The 16,674-nt window shown below is 40.2% G+C and overlaps 1 long non-coding RNA gene across 1 annotated transcript; it reads left to right on the top strand.

Moving 5' to 3' along the window:
- Positions 1 to 1,512: 1,512 nt before the first annotated feature.
- LOC110744095 lies at positions 1,513 to 10,234 on the top strand. Its single transcript, XR_002524237.2, has 2 exons — positions 1,513 to 1,971; positions 2,241 to 10,234. It is a non-coding gene; the product is annotated as an uncharacterized LOC110744095 (long non-coding RNA).
- The last annotated feature ends 6,440 nt before the right edge of the window (positions 10,235 to 16,674 follow it).

Below are 16,674 nucleotides of genomic sequence, written 5' to 3' on the forward strand. Positions count from 1 at the left end.
CAACTTGGTTCCATTCTCCCTGTCACTTTCAGGTACACCAATCAGACGTAGATTTGGTCTTTTCACATAGTCCCATATTTCTTGGAGGCTTTGTTCATTTCTTTTTACTACTTTTAGTCTAAACTTCTCTTCTTGCTTCATTTCATTCATTTGATCTTCTATCACTGATACCCTTTCTTCCAATTGATTGAATCAGCTACTGAAACTTGTGCATTCATCACATAGTTCTCATGCCATGGTTTTCAGCTCCATCAGGTCATTTAAGGATTTCTCTACACTGGTTATTCTAGTTAGCCATTCATCTAATCTTTTTTCAAAGTTTTTAGCTTCTTTTCAATGGGTTCAAACTTCCTTCTTTTGCTCGGAGAAGTTTGATCATCTGAAGCCTCCTTCTCTCAACTTGTCAAAGTCATTCTCCGTCCAGCTTTGTTCCATTGCTGGTGAGGAGCTGTGCTCCTTTGGAGGGGGAGAGGCACTCTGATTTTTAGAATTTTCAGCTTTTCTGCTCTGTTTTTTCCACATCTTTGTGGTTTTATCTACCTTTGGTCTTTGATGATGGTGACGTACAGATGGGGTTTGGTGTCAATGTCCTGTTTGTTAGTTTTCCTTCTAACAGTCAGGACCCTCAGCTGCAGATCTGTTGGAGTTTGCTGTAGGTCCACTCCAGACTCTGTTTGCCTGGGTATCAGCAGCAGAGGCTGCAGAACAGCGAATATTGCTGAACAGGAAATGTTGCTGCCTGATCATTCCTCTGGAAGTTTCATCTCAGAAGGATACCGGCCGTGTGAACTGTCAGTCTGCCCTTACTGGGGGGTGCCTCCCAGTTAGGCTACTCAGGGGTCAAGGACCCACTTGAGGAGGCAGTCTGTCCATTCTCAGATCTTAAACTCCATGCTGGGAGAACCATTACTCTCTTCAAAGCTGTCAGACAGGGACATTTAAGTCTGCAGAGGTTTCTGCTGCCTTTTGATGGGCTATGCCCTGCCCCCAGAGGTAAAGTCTACAGAGGCAGGCAGGCCTCTTTGAGCTGCGGTGGGCTCCACCCAGTTCGAGCTTCCTGGCCGCTTTGTTTACCTACTCAAGCCTCAGCAATGCTAGGCTCCCCTTCCCAAGCCTCGCTGCTGCCTTGCAGTTCCATCTCAGACTGCTGTGTTAGCAATGAGGGAGGCTCTGTGGGTGTGGGACTCTCCAAGCCAGGCACGGGATATGATCTCCTGGTGTGCCGTTGGCTAAGACAGTTGGAAAAGCGCAGTATTAGGGTGGGAGTGATCCGATTTTCCAGGTGCTGTCTGTCACTGCTTCCCTTGGCTAGGAAAGGGAATTCCCTGATCTCTTGTGCTTCCTGGGTGAGGCGATGCCTCACCCTGCTTTGGCTCATGCTCGCTGGGCTGCACCCACTGTTCTGCCCCCACTGTCCAACAAGCCCCAATGAGATGAATCCAGTACCTCAGTTGGAAATGCAGAAATCACCCGTCTTCTGCACTGCTCATGCTGGGAGCTGTAGACTGGAGCTGTTCCTATTCGGCCATCTTGGAACCACCCTCTAGAATCTCATTTCTAAAGTGCATCTGCCTCCAGATGGGCTACTAGTCCCATTGTCCAAAGCCAGAGATGTCCTACATATGAAGTACATTATCCAGAGGAATGGAATCGCAGATTTCCTGTGCAACCTGCATGACACTGTTACTTTATATGATTCCCTCTAGTTATGTATTATTGAATCTGTGAAGTCACAATGCAGGTCTTTCAAAATATAGATGACTTTTCAGAGAAAAAGCAGAGTTTGCTCATAGCAGTTGGCGGCCTTCCTTGGGGATGAGAAGTTGTGGGTGAACATGACTCTCAGTGACCTCTGGCTCACTAACCTCTGCCCCATCTCTGGCTCTGCCTCTTCAACTCCCATCTCTTTGCTGACGTTCACTCTAAAGGCTGGGGAATCCATAATGCCTATGGCTGAAGGATGCAGTGGAGGTGAATACTTCACATACAACTTACAAAAGCTCATTTTACAGTATTTTGTTTTTTTAGGTTATGTCAAAATGTGGAGGATTAAAATAGCCCAAGTGACAATATCAATGAGTTCCTGGTATTGAAATGGCTGCAATGGGAACACCAAGTCACAAATGTTGCAAACATCTTCCAAAGAGAGGATGTTTTTGGTGGCCTCTAGATTTGGGTGGCTTGGGTGAGGGAGGGGAGGGATGAAGGAATCCATGCTAATGAGATGTTCTGTGAATCAGTTTCAGGAAATTCAGGAAAATCTGGAAGAAGAAACCGAGGCATACATTACCAACACCGCATAACTCAGAGTTCACAAATGGCAAAGTGGGATGGCTCTTGAGAACTATGTCATCCAGGAATTCTCAATGATTTCTTGCAGTCCACAATAAATATTGGAACATGGTGTTACCTTAGTTCTTCTGTTAATAAACCCTGCAATGTAACTTTTTCCATATTTTAAATATTTCTAGGAGGGCTAGAAGAGGAGAATATAACACATACCATGCAGTATTCCATAGAACTAGTTAATGTGGAGAGTTACTGAAAAAATGTAATGAGTGAAATAATATTACTTTTATTTATTTAATGCAAAAAATAAACTACCCATCAGTTACTCACTGAATTAGAATATACCTAATGTTACCCTCCTGAGAATTGTTGGATCCACTTGGAGGACTCAGTCCTTGAGTTTGACACACAGTGTTTTGGACCATTTGCATTTCTTCATCCCACACATGTAGACTCCCAGGAGGTCAGGTTTTCAGAAGGAGAAGATGAGGAGGCGCAGGCATTGTATCACTCACTACTTTCTTTAATTCAAATGCACTCCATGTCTCCTTAGATTGGATGCTTCAGTGACACTTTTATCAGCTTAAGTATGCATGGTCTCTTAGCTTTCTGGCACTAAACAGAGAGAAATATTTAGAAAAAAGTGAGTATTTTCTTGGAAGTTCTACTTGTATATGATGGAGTAGGTAGATGAAGAGAATTACATTGGATTCCTGTAGCTGGAATAGAGATGCATTATCACTTGTTTGGAGATTCTAGTTCTTCTCAGACATAGTTCATACATTGAAATAAAAACGCTTCCAGTTGATTGTCTAAGATATACATATACACATGTCTATGTATGCATATACAAACACACACAAATACATACGCTAATATGTGTGCATGTCTGTATGCTAATGAAAAGCCAACAGTTTCTAAGTAATTACTAGCTAATTCATAGCTAAAATATTGCTGTCACCCTTTTTATGTTTTGTAATGCTTAGTAACCACGTGACAGGTACTGTATACAGAAAGGTTATGCAGCATGCTTCATTCTGTAGTTGTGATAGGGACTCAGTAAAGTTATAGAATGACAATGTAAGAATAATGAGAGCTGAAAATGCCACTGTCCATTCAAAGCACGATTGTCAGACTGGAATGTCTTGAGTTGGTGTGTCGTTCTTTAAAATTTTAGGAAAGCGTTAGGAATCATTTTAATGATTAATTCATGGTAAAGTAGCAAACATTCTCCTATTCCTGGTTCTCTCAAAGGTCATTTGTCAATCTATTTTTATTTTAAAATAATGTGTGTGCAGCATATACTTCATTAGGAAGGACATTCAGAGAGTTTTCTAGATGAGAATAAAATGAATTCAGGCATTTGTTCCGAACGAGGCCAGATGTTTTCCCAGGAGTCTTGCATTCCTAACCACAAGCCAGTGTCTGCCAGATTTGAGTGTTAGATCTCAAAAACTAAACACCCTGGGCTTAATGCAAATTAAGTTAGAATGAGAAAAGTAATTATCCAGGATTTACAATGGCCAAGTAAAGAAATGAGATGACTGCCCTTCATACAAGGAGGTGCTGCTAATCTGCTATTAACAAGGTAAGTTCCCTGAGATATTTTCTTGAGTTGTAGTCACGAGGGACAGTTCTGAACTAGCTGTGTCTTCTCAGGCTTCCCGTTCCCTTTTTCCTAAAGGTACACTTGAGAAAACAGCTGGATGAGCTTAAGGAATAACTTCCTCTACAAAAACTGCCTAACAGGAGATGAGGCTTAGTGCATCTACAAAAATAAGCATCGGCCTATGTGCTGAAAATAGTTCTGCTAGGTGGGAGGGCAGGTGGAGGCCACGCTGATAAAATATAGGGCAATCTTGGTCAAACAAATCATGTATTGGGCCGAAAACATTTTCTGCTTCTGACTTTTTTGTTTGTTTGTTTCCATAGGAATTTGGCAGGGAAGGGAGACTGACGAGAGGGAAGCTGATGATATAGTGCATTTGCTTAATGTTGATCACTTATTTATCAGAACAAGTACTGATCTCACATCCTGAAGATTTACTGCACAGTTGAACAGGGCGGAGGAGACTCAAGCGCATTCTGGTGGGAATCCATAATGATGCTGAAATCTGAGGCTGGATCTAATTCCCATGTAAATCAAGCTTGCTCTGGATGTTTCTTTTTGTGCAGTGGGGGACATGGTTTTGTTTGGGTTATATTTGAACCGCACTGTATCATAATAAAAAGCCAGAATTAAACTTCATTTGCAAGAAGGCATTCATTCTCAGACTCAGGTATAGAATTTTAGAGCTGGAAAAGATATCTGGTTGAATGTCTGAGTTTATAAATAGAAAACTAAGGGACTTGCCCAAGGTCACACAGCCATGAGCATCCCTCCCCAGATGATAACACAATAGCTTTTAGTACCTTGGGAGACATTATCTTTTAGGCAGACTCTGAAAAGTATCCATTTTGAAAGAGAGAAGCTTTTTTTGGCTTTAATCTTCACTTGAACAGTTTCTCTAATGCCTGTTTTTTTTCTTGAACAACCGTGAACACATCAATCAAATTTCTTTAATCTTTTTTCCCTGCACAACACACTAGGCACATTGTAACAATTGCACATCTCAAAGGATGTGGCTACGGGACTCCTTTTCTGATGGTATAAAACATGATATAATTTTCAAACATGACATACAAACCATCTAAGTTTGTTGTGGGAGGTATACACTCCTCAAATGTAAATTTGTACTTCAATAGTTAAGGATCCATCAGAAAATTCAATTGCATATGTTTATATATTTATATTCCTCCTTTGGAATCTTCCACTCTTCTCAGTTCTTATTAACTTGAGCATAGTAGAATTTGGTGAGAACCTCTGCTCAATTTGTTGTATATTAAATAAGTGTTTATGAACTGTTTGCTATGCACCTGCTCCGCATTTTTACCATATGAGATTGCTAAGACTCAAGGCCAAAATGAACAGAGTGTGTTTTCCAGAGGAACCAAATTTTAGAGCAGGAAGGGGCAGTCAAGATCATGAGGCCACTCATGCAAGATGCAGAAATGGGACCAGATTTTTAGCACTCAGGCTGCATCCCATTCCATCATACCTGTGTCTCCCTTTAGTTCATGTCTTCTTATGAGAGACAATTATTTCATGAGTGATCATTTAAACGACAGGTTTAGGACAGGTTCTACTGACTTGGGCAAAAGGCATCTTGTTCTTAAGTTCACATTTAAATATGTTTTGTAGGCATGTTTTCAAAACTAAAGACCTACTTTCTTACAAAATTGAGAAAGATAATAATTTGCATCAACTTGGTTATAGGACGACAGTAACAGAATCTTGTAAATATATTTCCAAAGAGGATAGGGAAATAGAGAATCATCCATGTGAGCACTTTTCACTGAGAAAATGAAATTCAGGTTGTGACCCTTCAGGTCTTGCCATGTGAGCTTGACTGCTGAATGTGCATGGAAAAGCCTTTAGCATGTGAGGAGACATACCTGCCATCTGACTTAGCTCTTATTTCATAGATGAGAACAGGGAGTCCCATATGAATTGTTACTTACACAAGATCACATGGCCATTTAGTGGCAAATCACATTGTTTCAAACCTCTGGTGTACATTCAACTCTCAGCTCATGTACTGTGCCCCCACTGAGGTCAAATATTCCAACAATCTCAAAAATACGAGCTACCTGAACATGGCCTTGACCATTTTGGTCTGAATTAAAGGAGCTCTCTAGTAGTCCTGATGTTAGAGGGTGAATTTGAAACTTGAAATCTCCAGGTGCCTCCTTCAAGTTCCAGATCATTGTTTCTTGTCGGACTGCCTTTACTGAGAAACTCAAACTTTTAAGTAATATTGACTGCATTTAATTGTTCTTTAGAATTCAGTCAGATTCCTCCATGGAGAATGTGAATCCCAGCAGGTATCTTGACCAAACTACAATCTTTGCCTAATCTAAGCTTTCATTTAAAGTTTTTCTATAAAATACGATTTCGTGAATGGGAGTTGATGGCTGGAGGCTGGGGAGTTTCAGGATATTGAATGAGCTGTCACATTACCATAACCTGATTTAGATTTCCCAGAAGGCAATTGTGACTGGAATTTTCTGGGCTGAAATGATGATGGGAGAGTTTTACGTAGAGAGGTTATGACAGACTCAGCCTGAGGAGTGACTGTAAGGGGAACAAATTGTGACTGGAGGTGAAATTCAGGGGTATGTAAAGGAATGCTTTGGGGCAGGGGCTACATTGTGGGGAAAAAGGAAGAGTTATATTTGGAATTTTGAGGGCATAGAAAATTTTAGGATCGGAATTACTTGTAGTGAGTTGAATCATAAATGATGAATTTTTAAAAATACAGTCACACATCAGTCATTGCAGTAAAGTAGCTGAGGTTTTTAAAAAACAACGATACCATTCTTGAACTTTTTCGGAGCAAAAGCTTAAATCTCCAAGGCTACGGTCAATCTTTGGTCTACACTTAAAAATTCCAAACTAAGTGAATAACTAATTAGTGGTAGATCTCTTGGAATTGAATTATCTCAGGCAGCAGCTCAGGGATCTTTCTTGTTCATAGGGAAATTCTTGCAGGAAATTCATGGTCTCCTTTGCTTTAATCTACTCCTGGTGGTTGTAAGGAGCGCAATGACAATGTTCCTTAGTATTTACTTGCTCTGCTGCCCCCATGGTCACTTGTTCTGTTTCGCAAACATGGCTTTGGCTCAGGGCTGCCTCACTGTGTCATCTTGATGGGGCAAATGAGATCCAGAGAAGCCAAACTTCCCTGAGGTCTCAAGCCCACTAGGCCTGGAGTAAACAGCTAATGGTGTGTGAGGGCTTACACTATGCCCAATGCTTTTACATGTATTAACCAATTGAAGTCTCAGGATTCCCCATTTGCCACCCCTAGTCTGAAATGAGGAAAGTTTAAAAACTTGCCCCAGGCCACTCAGGTAGGATATGTGATGGGTCTGAGAGTTGAAGTCAAGCAGCCCTTTTTTTTTTTCTTTATTGTGGCAAGAACATTTAACATGAGATTTACCCTCTTAACAAAGTTGTAAGTGTGTGATACAATATTGTAAGATAGTAGGCACGATGTTGTATGGCAAACTTCTAGGACTTAATTAGCTTACATGACTAGACCTTGATACCCATTGAATAGCAACTCCTCATTCCCCCTTCTCTTAGCCCATGGTACCACTATTCTAGTCTCTGCTTCCATGTGTTAGAAATATTTTAGATTGACTATATGTGGAATCATGCAGTATTTGTCCTTCTGTGCCTGGCTTGTTTCACTTAGCGTAGTGTCTTCTAGGTTTATGTATGTTGTTGTATATGACAGGATTTCCCCCTATCAAGCTCAGTCGTATCCCATTATATGTTTATGCCACTGTTTCCTTATCCAATTCTCTGTCCTGGGCATTAGCAGTGTGATTATACAGTTTCGGATTACATCCAGTACCAGGTTTCCTGAATCCTTTCACCTGCAGCTAGTTTCTGTTTCTTCAAGAAGTTTCAGATAGGAAATTGCTTCCCCTACCTTCAGAAATGGGAGTAATTATTCAAATCACATTTGTCTTATTTTCCCACATTTACATCATGCCCTGGAATTACTAATTTCATTGTAGGCATTTCCTTATTAACAAGTAAGTTTTCTGAGCTGTGCCCTTGAGTAGCTTAATTTACAGAAGATCTGCCAGTAACCAGTGATCAGGCTTCTCCCCTTAGATTGAAAATGCCAAGACTAAACCAAAGATTGGTGATAGAAATGGCAGTGGCGGTGGGGTGGCGGGGGGTTAGTTTAAGCTTTTGCTCCTAAAAAGTTCTACAGTGGAATTGTTTCATTAACACCTCAACTACCTGATGCATGTGACTGTACTTTTTAACTCACAGATTTTTATTTAATGCACCCTCCACATGATCTCTGAATCCTGAAATTACCTGTCTGCTTATATTTCCAAGTTAAGCTCTCCATTATTGGTTCTAGAATTAGTCCATTCTTCTCATCTCTATAGTCAAAAGAAACTCTTGGAAGAGTAAAGACTATAAGACAAAAAAGGGAGTACAAATGCTAGAAGACACTAAACAAATTCATGTCCCAACTGGTCGTTCTAAAGTAAATAAATTATGCTACATGTAGTTGCTTTTCATTGCCAGCCAGAGCCAGAGATAGCCCATGGTTTCCTCTGCGGTCTAGTCTGAAAAATACATGCATATAACTATATTATTGAGTAAGGTACCCAGATTAGATTTTATTCACTCATATTCATTTATTTGTTTGATACATTTGCTAAATCTCTAGCCTGGCTTGTGCAGGACAGTTCCTGCTCAAAGAGCACAAGTCAGCACCAACCACAATGCCTTGGAACAGGGGGGAAGATTTCAAATAAGAAGTTATCTCTATAGTTTTTATTAATTTACTTTTGTAGCTAGGGGGAAAGTGTATGATTTCCTCAACTTACGAGCAATTGTATACCAATAGCTTATTTGAAAATTGGCTATTTGGAGCCCAGCACATATGTTCTTCCACAGAAACAATGGCACACATGTTCACTAGGCTCACCAGGTGGGATCACAGAAATGGCACCTGGGGCAACATTGTTATGCTAGTATTGTTGCCTCCACTTTTGAGTCCTGGTAGCAGTGAAGAGGAAGGTAGTAAGAAATCCAAAAGGAGGAGGGCAAGAAAGAGGATGAAGTGGAGCCTCCAGTGTTGGAGGTAGCATGGTCTGACCTTGACCCTGCGTAAGTCTCTTTATCTCTCTAAGCCTCAGTTTTCTTATCTGTGAAAGAGATATTACCTAATCCTCGAAAGCATGGAATATCAGGCATAGTGTGTGGTCCCTCCTTTCCTGAGTTCGAGGGTAGCTCCAGGAAGCAGCTGAAAATAGGAAATTGACATTCTTAAAAGATTTCTGCAACTCCTTCATTTTTCAGTGTTTCTGGACTTTTCCATCTACATTAACCAAAATTAGCCCATTCTCTAAAATTATCTTTCACCAAAATTATCTATCTACCCTTTCCAGCTTTTCAAAACTCTGAGTAACTCAGGATTGTTGGTCTCAGCTGGGTGTCAGGAGGAAAGCAATCTGATTGAACCAACCCACACAAGTGCATGCAGCGCTTGACAGTCTCTGAACTCTCCTAGAGTTAGTTGCATTTTGGGGGGGAAGAAAAACCTTCTGCTTATTATCCAAAAAGCATGTCCCAGTGATGTGATTTTAGCCAGCGTGCCAAAGTGTAGTCAAAACTTCAGGCACAGTGGGGGGAAGATATTTTTGGGCTGGGGAAGGTCAGCTCGTTCTCTGCATCTGTCCCTGGCCAGCTCCATGCTGCCTTGCCTTTTTCACAGTACCTTTCCTTTCTTTACTTCTGAACCTCCAAATCCTCTCATGCTTTTTGCCTACCCAGAATGGCTTTTTTTGGCAGCCACCCCAGGGATCCCTGAGGTGCGGAGATGACGGGAGGAAGGGGCATTTGCACATGCTGTTCATCTTTCTGAGTCATTTCTAGGTTGGGGTTGTTTCTACTAACATTTTGGATACTCTTTATAAAGCTGTGATAATGGCTATGTGGTTGTTTAGATGTGAGTCTCGATAGAAATATTCATTGGCAGTGAACACTATAAATTATTGGAACTTCTGAAGATTCTCCAGTGGCCTTAGAAGTAAGTTTTGTAAGAGTGATTATCTTACAAATGTTTTTACCAGATTGCAAACCTTTCGTGTTTGAATTGGTATGGGTCTTGGAGACTTATTTTGTCTTCTTCTTTAATTTTAAATACAAGAAAACCAAATCCCAGAAAGGTAAACATGAACGGCCTCTATAGTTATTCTTGTTCTCATTTCGAGAACAGACGTGGGGTGACAGTGATGAAGTTGGTCCATATTGTCCATACGAACTTGAAAGAATTTTCTCCCCAGACGTTAAGCTTAAAAAAAAAAAGGGTGAAGGAAATCAGAGGGCTAATTAAATGGCAAGTTGTCTGAGGTTTGAGGCAAAGAATCGGGAAGGGAGACCCCCACATCTGCGTGTCCAGAACTGTTAGTGAAAGGTCGTGAGAATATCACTAAACTCCTTGCTCACAGTAGCTGTATTAGTCTGTTCTCATGCTGCTGATAAAGACATACCTGAGACTGGGTAATTTATAAAGAAAAAGAGGTTTAATGGACTCACCATTCCACATGGTTAGGGAGGTCTCACAATCATGGCAGAAGGCAAAAGGCATGTCTTACATGGCAGCACACAAGAGAGAATGAGAACCAAGTAAAAGGGGTGTCCCCTTATGAAACCATGAGCTCTCGTGAGACTTACTACCATGAGAACAGTATGGGAGAAAGTACCCCCATGATTCCATTGCCTCCCCTCCTGGTCCCTCCCACAACACATGGGAATTATGGGAGCTACAATTCAAGATGAGATTTGGATGGGGACACAGCCAAACCATATCAGTAGCAGTGGCTGGAAGATGTTGAAATGGCACTGAAGGAATCGTTCTGGGAGCTCACCCCATCTGTCACAGGGTTACTGCCTAACACCACACCATTTTGCTTCCTGACATTCCCTCTTCATTTGCTAATTTAAAAAACTGCAATTTGTCAAAGACAGCCAAAAATACTTTACTTTCAACCTCACAGAGTGAATGGGGGTATCAAACAAGGTCATCTATGTGAAAATATTTAGAAACCAAGAGTACAGACAAGTGCAAGTTGTTCTCACCATGCTGACCATTTTATACATGGCTTTTCCACTCCTTCTTTTCTCCATCAGAATTGATTAAACTCTTTTCTTCAGGCCGGCATAATTCTCAGGATGTCAATCCACTAGTAGAGGTTTCTGTTTTTTTTTTTTTTTTTTAATGGCTGGGACTTAAATGCACGGCTAGGGGGAGTTTGGAGGTCAGAATCAAAGCTTAGTAGATTTCCAGGTATCACTGCTCCTTCACATTCCTCTGAAAAGTGCAGGACATTGGGCAAATGCTCTTGTGCCTACTGGGGATATCTGACCCTGAAAATAGTGAAAAAACTAAATTAAGATTTTTTTTTTTTAATTGTGCCCCTAGCAAAAATAGTTACCAAACCAGTCAAGTGTTGGTGTGACTGGCACCTGCAGTGGTAATCGGGATTCTAGGAAAGTTCTTAGAACATTTGCCTTCTTTTTAAATAAATTGTTTTAATTATATTTCATGATTCCTGATCTTCCACAGGGAAAAAAATTTCATTTTTCTTGGTGAGTCCTTGAACCTCCACTTCTCTCTTACTTGGCATTTTGAATTTAGTCAAATATTAACCACTGCAAAGAAATTCAGGAGGAACAAACTCATTTTCACTGCTGTGGCCTTCACTGTAACAGTTCTTGACCTGTGCTGTCCAAATTTCATATTAGAAATGATGATTTCCACATTATTTGAAAAGTATACATATGTATGAATATATATGTATGACCCAGTCAATTCTGAAAACTACCCAAGAATGTATCTTCATGGCTATAGCTTTTTTGGGAATATGCTCAGTTTTTAAATTTTACTACTACTCCTATTGTATTAAATACATGCTAAATTTGACTTCCTTATGATTCGTTTTTAAATTACCCAATTAAATAACAGACATTGTATTAATTTTATTTTCTAAAGTATGTGAGTTAAGAAATTTAAAAACAAATTACCATTTGTCTAGTATTTTGCTTAAATCTATTTCAAGGCTTTATAGAAGTAATTCACATGTCTATGTTGACCTTGATGATGCATATTGCAAAAATCTATCCACTTACGAATTTTTTAACAACTCACAGAACAAGAATCTTCTTGTGGATTTTCCAGTCCAACACTAGGTGGAATGGAGCAAGGGATAGTGTATATCATAGAGGAGGGATCAACTGTCAGAAACAGAATCCAGGCAAAGACAAGGCAAGGGTGAAGAGCATACAGCAGCTGGAACCCAGACAGAAGGGAAGAGACTGGGGGATACGAGCGATGTGCATCAGAGAAGCGAAAATAGACTAATCATGTTAACGAGGGAAGTGGGTCAAGACCCCTGTGATCACATCACACCACTGGAGGTGTTTTTAACCCAGCTTCCACTATACTGCAACTTTAATGAATGCTATGGGGCTTCTCCCCAAACATGTACAATTTACTTGCAGTTTGTGGACATTCATGGTTTTTTGATGGTGATCTGCAAGCCACTAAGTATTCATAAACCCCCAATATGAAAACTGTTATTGTTTAATGCAAGATCTTTTTTACTTAGTTAATTCTGTTAGTCCATTCTAATAATGCTATAAAGAAATACCTGCAACTGGATAATTTATAAAGAAAAAAGACTTAATTGTCTGGTTATGCAAGATGTACAGGAAGCATGTGGCTTCTGAGGAGGCCTCAGGAAACTTTTGATCATGGTGGAAGGTGAAGGGGAAGCATGCATGTCTTACATGGCAGGAGTAGGAGGAAGAGAGAGAGTGGGGAGGGGCTATACACTTGTAAACAATCAGATCTGGTGATAACTCACCCTTGCCATGACAACATCATAGGGGATGCTGTTAAACCAGGAGAAATGACTCCCATGATTCAGTCACCTCCCACCAGGCCCCACCTCCAACACTGGGGATTACAATTCGACATGACAGTTCGGTGCAGACACAGATCCAAAGGATATCAGTAATCTACATCTTACTGCATGGCAAATGTTGAAGCCTGATTAGCCTGTACTGGATAGATCCAATCCTTAAGATAAATCAAGCATATTCCAAAGCTTCTGGGTCCCCTAGAGATTTCTATAACCTCTTGCTAATCCTTTCACTTATCTGAAAAACCCAAAACAAAACAAAATAAAAACAAAATAAAACAAAACTTAACCCAGACAGGGAAAAACATTGATAGTTTCCTGAGCCTGCTCAGTTCCAAACCTTTCTTTTTTTTTTTTTTTTTTTTTTGAGACAGATTCTCGCTCTGTTACCCTGGCTGGTGTGCAGTGGCATGATCTTGGCTCACTGCAACCTCCGCCTCCCGGGTCAAGTGATTCTCCCACCTCAGCCTCCTGAGGTGCTGGGATTACAGGCACGCACCACCACACCTGGCTGATTTTTGTACTTTTAGTAGAGACAGGCAAACCCTTCTTTTTGAGCCTCCATTAGCAATGTGAAAAGTGAGTGTCAGGAACATGAGTGGAATTTTGAAGATATTTTCTGTTTTGTGTTATTCAGCCTGATATGGTGCCGTTGCAGAGACCTTCATATACATTCTGGGCATTCACATGTTTCTCTACCTCCAGACCTCAAAGTAGGTCTTTAATAACCTACATAAGCTGTGTTTCGTGATTATTCAGCCCTGGACTGCAGGAGGCCTCTCAATATGAAGGTGACAGGGCCAATATTTTGGATCTACACTTTAGTCGGATACTAGTTTTCCAATCGTCTATATTCACTTAAATGAAGCAGGAAAATGAGTTATTTACAAAAAGCAATTTAGATCAAGCATGCTCTTTCACCTGAGATACTTCAACATAATTGAGTGAGTTGTTTGATTTTATTCAAATATTTTTACCATCTCACATACGGGCTTTTAAAAAATAGCTCATTGTATGCAATGCAGTTAAGACAATAACTATGTTATTTTTTCCCTTCTGAAGTTGGAGAATGTTCATTTTGAATTCATTTCTTTAAAATAGTGACATTTTCATTGAAAATAAACTAGTATTTGTGTTTATGCAACACAGTATTTTATTAATTGCATATGGAAGTAATGTCTTTTAAAGAATTTTCAAAGATATAATCTCATTTGAACCTGAAAGGCTTTGTGAAATAGGCAGCAGAAACAAGTAATAGACTGCAAATAATTAAGCAAGTGAGTATGGGTACAACACCGTTTATGTGGCATTCCTCTCAAAAATGCATGATGGGGATCTAAGCAGAGGTTGTTTCTTCAAAATGCCTAATCTCTACTCTTAAAACATGCCACAGTTCTGAAAAAGATGAAGACTCATGAAGTACTTTAAAGATGATTAAAGAACATCATTGCACAACTGGCAAAATTTGAATATGGACTTTGGTGCAAAAGAGATATGCTTTCAGGAGAAACTGTGCTTCAATCACCTATACAACCATTCTGGTTTTCACTTTCAGTACAGTATACAAATAAATTACAAGATATTCAACACTTTATCATAAAATAGGCTTTGTGTTAGATCAGCAGTCCCCAACCTTTTTGGCAGCAGGGACTGGTTTTACGGAAGGCAATTTTACGGAAGGCAATTTTTCCACAGACCCGGGGAAGGGGGAGGATGGTTTGTCAATGATTCAAGCTCATTACATTTGTTGTGCAGTTTATTTCTGTTATTATTACATTGTAATAGATAATGAAATAATTATATGACTAACCATGATGTGGAATCAGTGGGAGTCCTGAGCTTGTTTTCCTGCAACTAGATGTTCCCATCTGGGGGTGACTGGCGACAGTGGCAGATCATCAGGTATTAGATTCTCATAAGGAGCACGCAACCTAGATCCCTCACATGTGCAGTTCACAATAGGGTCCACGCACCTATGAGAATCTAATGCAGCCACTGATCTGACAGGAGGCGGAGCTCAGGCGTAATATAAGAGTTGAGGAGTGGCTGTAAATACAGATGAAGCTTCCCTTGCTCACCCACCACTCACCACCTGCTGTATGGCCCAGCTCCTAGTCCCAGGCATGGACCAATGCCAGTCCGTGGACCGAGGGCTCAGGAATCCTGTGTTAGATGATTTGCTCCAAAGTAGGCTAATGTAAGTGTTCTGAGCACATTTAAGGTATGCTAGGCTAAGCTGTGTTGTTTGGTAGCTTAGGTGTATTAAATTTAGTTTTGACTTACGGTATTTTAAATTAATGATGGGTTCATTGGGACTTAGCTCCATTGTAAGTCATGGAGCATCTGTATGAGGTAATAGTATAGTATCAATGCTAAACTTCCTAAATTTATAATTGTACTGTAGATTGATGATGACATGTTTTTGTGTTGAAGAAATAGATATTTGAACTTAAAGTCTGAAATGAACTCTTAAGTGGTTCAGAACCAACCAATAATTTTTGTGTATGTGTACATCGAGAGAGAGAAAGCAAATACATGAAAAGTCAACAATTGATAGTGAAATGTCATTTTTCGACTCTGTAAATCTGAAATTACTTCAGAATAATACCAGTTGAAATATTTCAACTACTATTTGAAATTAAAAAGTTTTTTAAAAGGCCAGGCACGGTGGCTCACACTTGTAATCCCAGCACTTTGGGAGGCTGAGGCAGGCGGATCACCAGAGGTCAGGAGTTCAAGACCAGCCTGGCCAACACGGTGGAACCCTGTCTCTACAAAAATACAACAAAATTAGCCAGGCATAGTGGTGCGTGCCTGTAATCCCAGCTACTCAGGAGGTTGAAGCAGGAGAATTGCTTGAACCCGGAGAATTGCTAGAACCCAGGAGGTGGGGGTTGCAGTGAGCTAAGATCACATCAGTGTGCTTCAGCCTGGGCAATAAGAGTGAAAACTCCATCTCAAAAAAAAAAAAAAAAAAAAAAAAGTTTTAAAAAAAGACAAACCAACATCTCTCTTAGGGACCTCTAGATTTCATGTGACACTCTACAGTATTCACCTAAGAGGGCATATTGTTTTTCTTAATTATCTCCCTCAAAAAGCGTGGTCACCCCAGGATCCAACTCTGTGCCTACCTCATCACATAACCCATGTTCTTGTTATTATTCGTCTACTGTTAAATAAGTTGTTCATTGTGTTCCTTATTTAAAACTTCATGTGCCAAGTTTCAGTCTATTTGGAAGTAGGAAAAGGTTTTTCTTCTGCTGAGTTGTGGTAATTTTACCAGGCAACCCTCTGTGCAAAAGTCCTTTTTTGGAATCGCAGTTCCAAGTTCTGCTCTAGAAATAGACCCACTGAGTTCAGGTCCTGCTCTATTTCTTAGAAATCATGTAAATTATTTATTCCATTAAACTCTCCTTCCCACGTCTGCATTAAGTGAGAAAATGCATGTTGAACATTTAATGGGTGCAAATACTCAAAAAACAGAACCTAACACAATTACATTCGATGAACAATTATTTACTTAGTTTAGGCTTTATATCATTGCTAATCTCACTTATCCATGCCTTTTGGGGAACAGACATTTCTTTTTCCTTTTCTAAATAGTCACAGTATTTGTCAGGACTGGCTAGGATAAGTCCCAAATCCCCTCAAATTTCTGTGGTTTAGCAGAATCAACGAAAAGTCCTGGCCAGGTTGGCAGGGGCATTGGCAGGGAGACTCCATCAGAAGTCCAAGTGGATGTGGGCTCCACTCCCTCATCCTTGAGAGTACATGTTGTCCTCAGTTGAAGTGTAAGGGGAGCAGAGAACCCAAGTTCACAAA

The sequence above is a fragment of the Papio anubis genome, chromosome 11 (genome assembly GCF_008728515.1).
Source record: "Papio anubis isolate 15944 chromosome 11, Panubis1.0, whole genome shotgun sequence".
NCBI classification, from domain to species: Eukaryota; Metazoa; Chordata; class Mammalia; order Primates; family Cercopithecidae; genus Papio; species Papio anubis.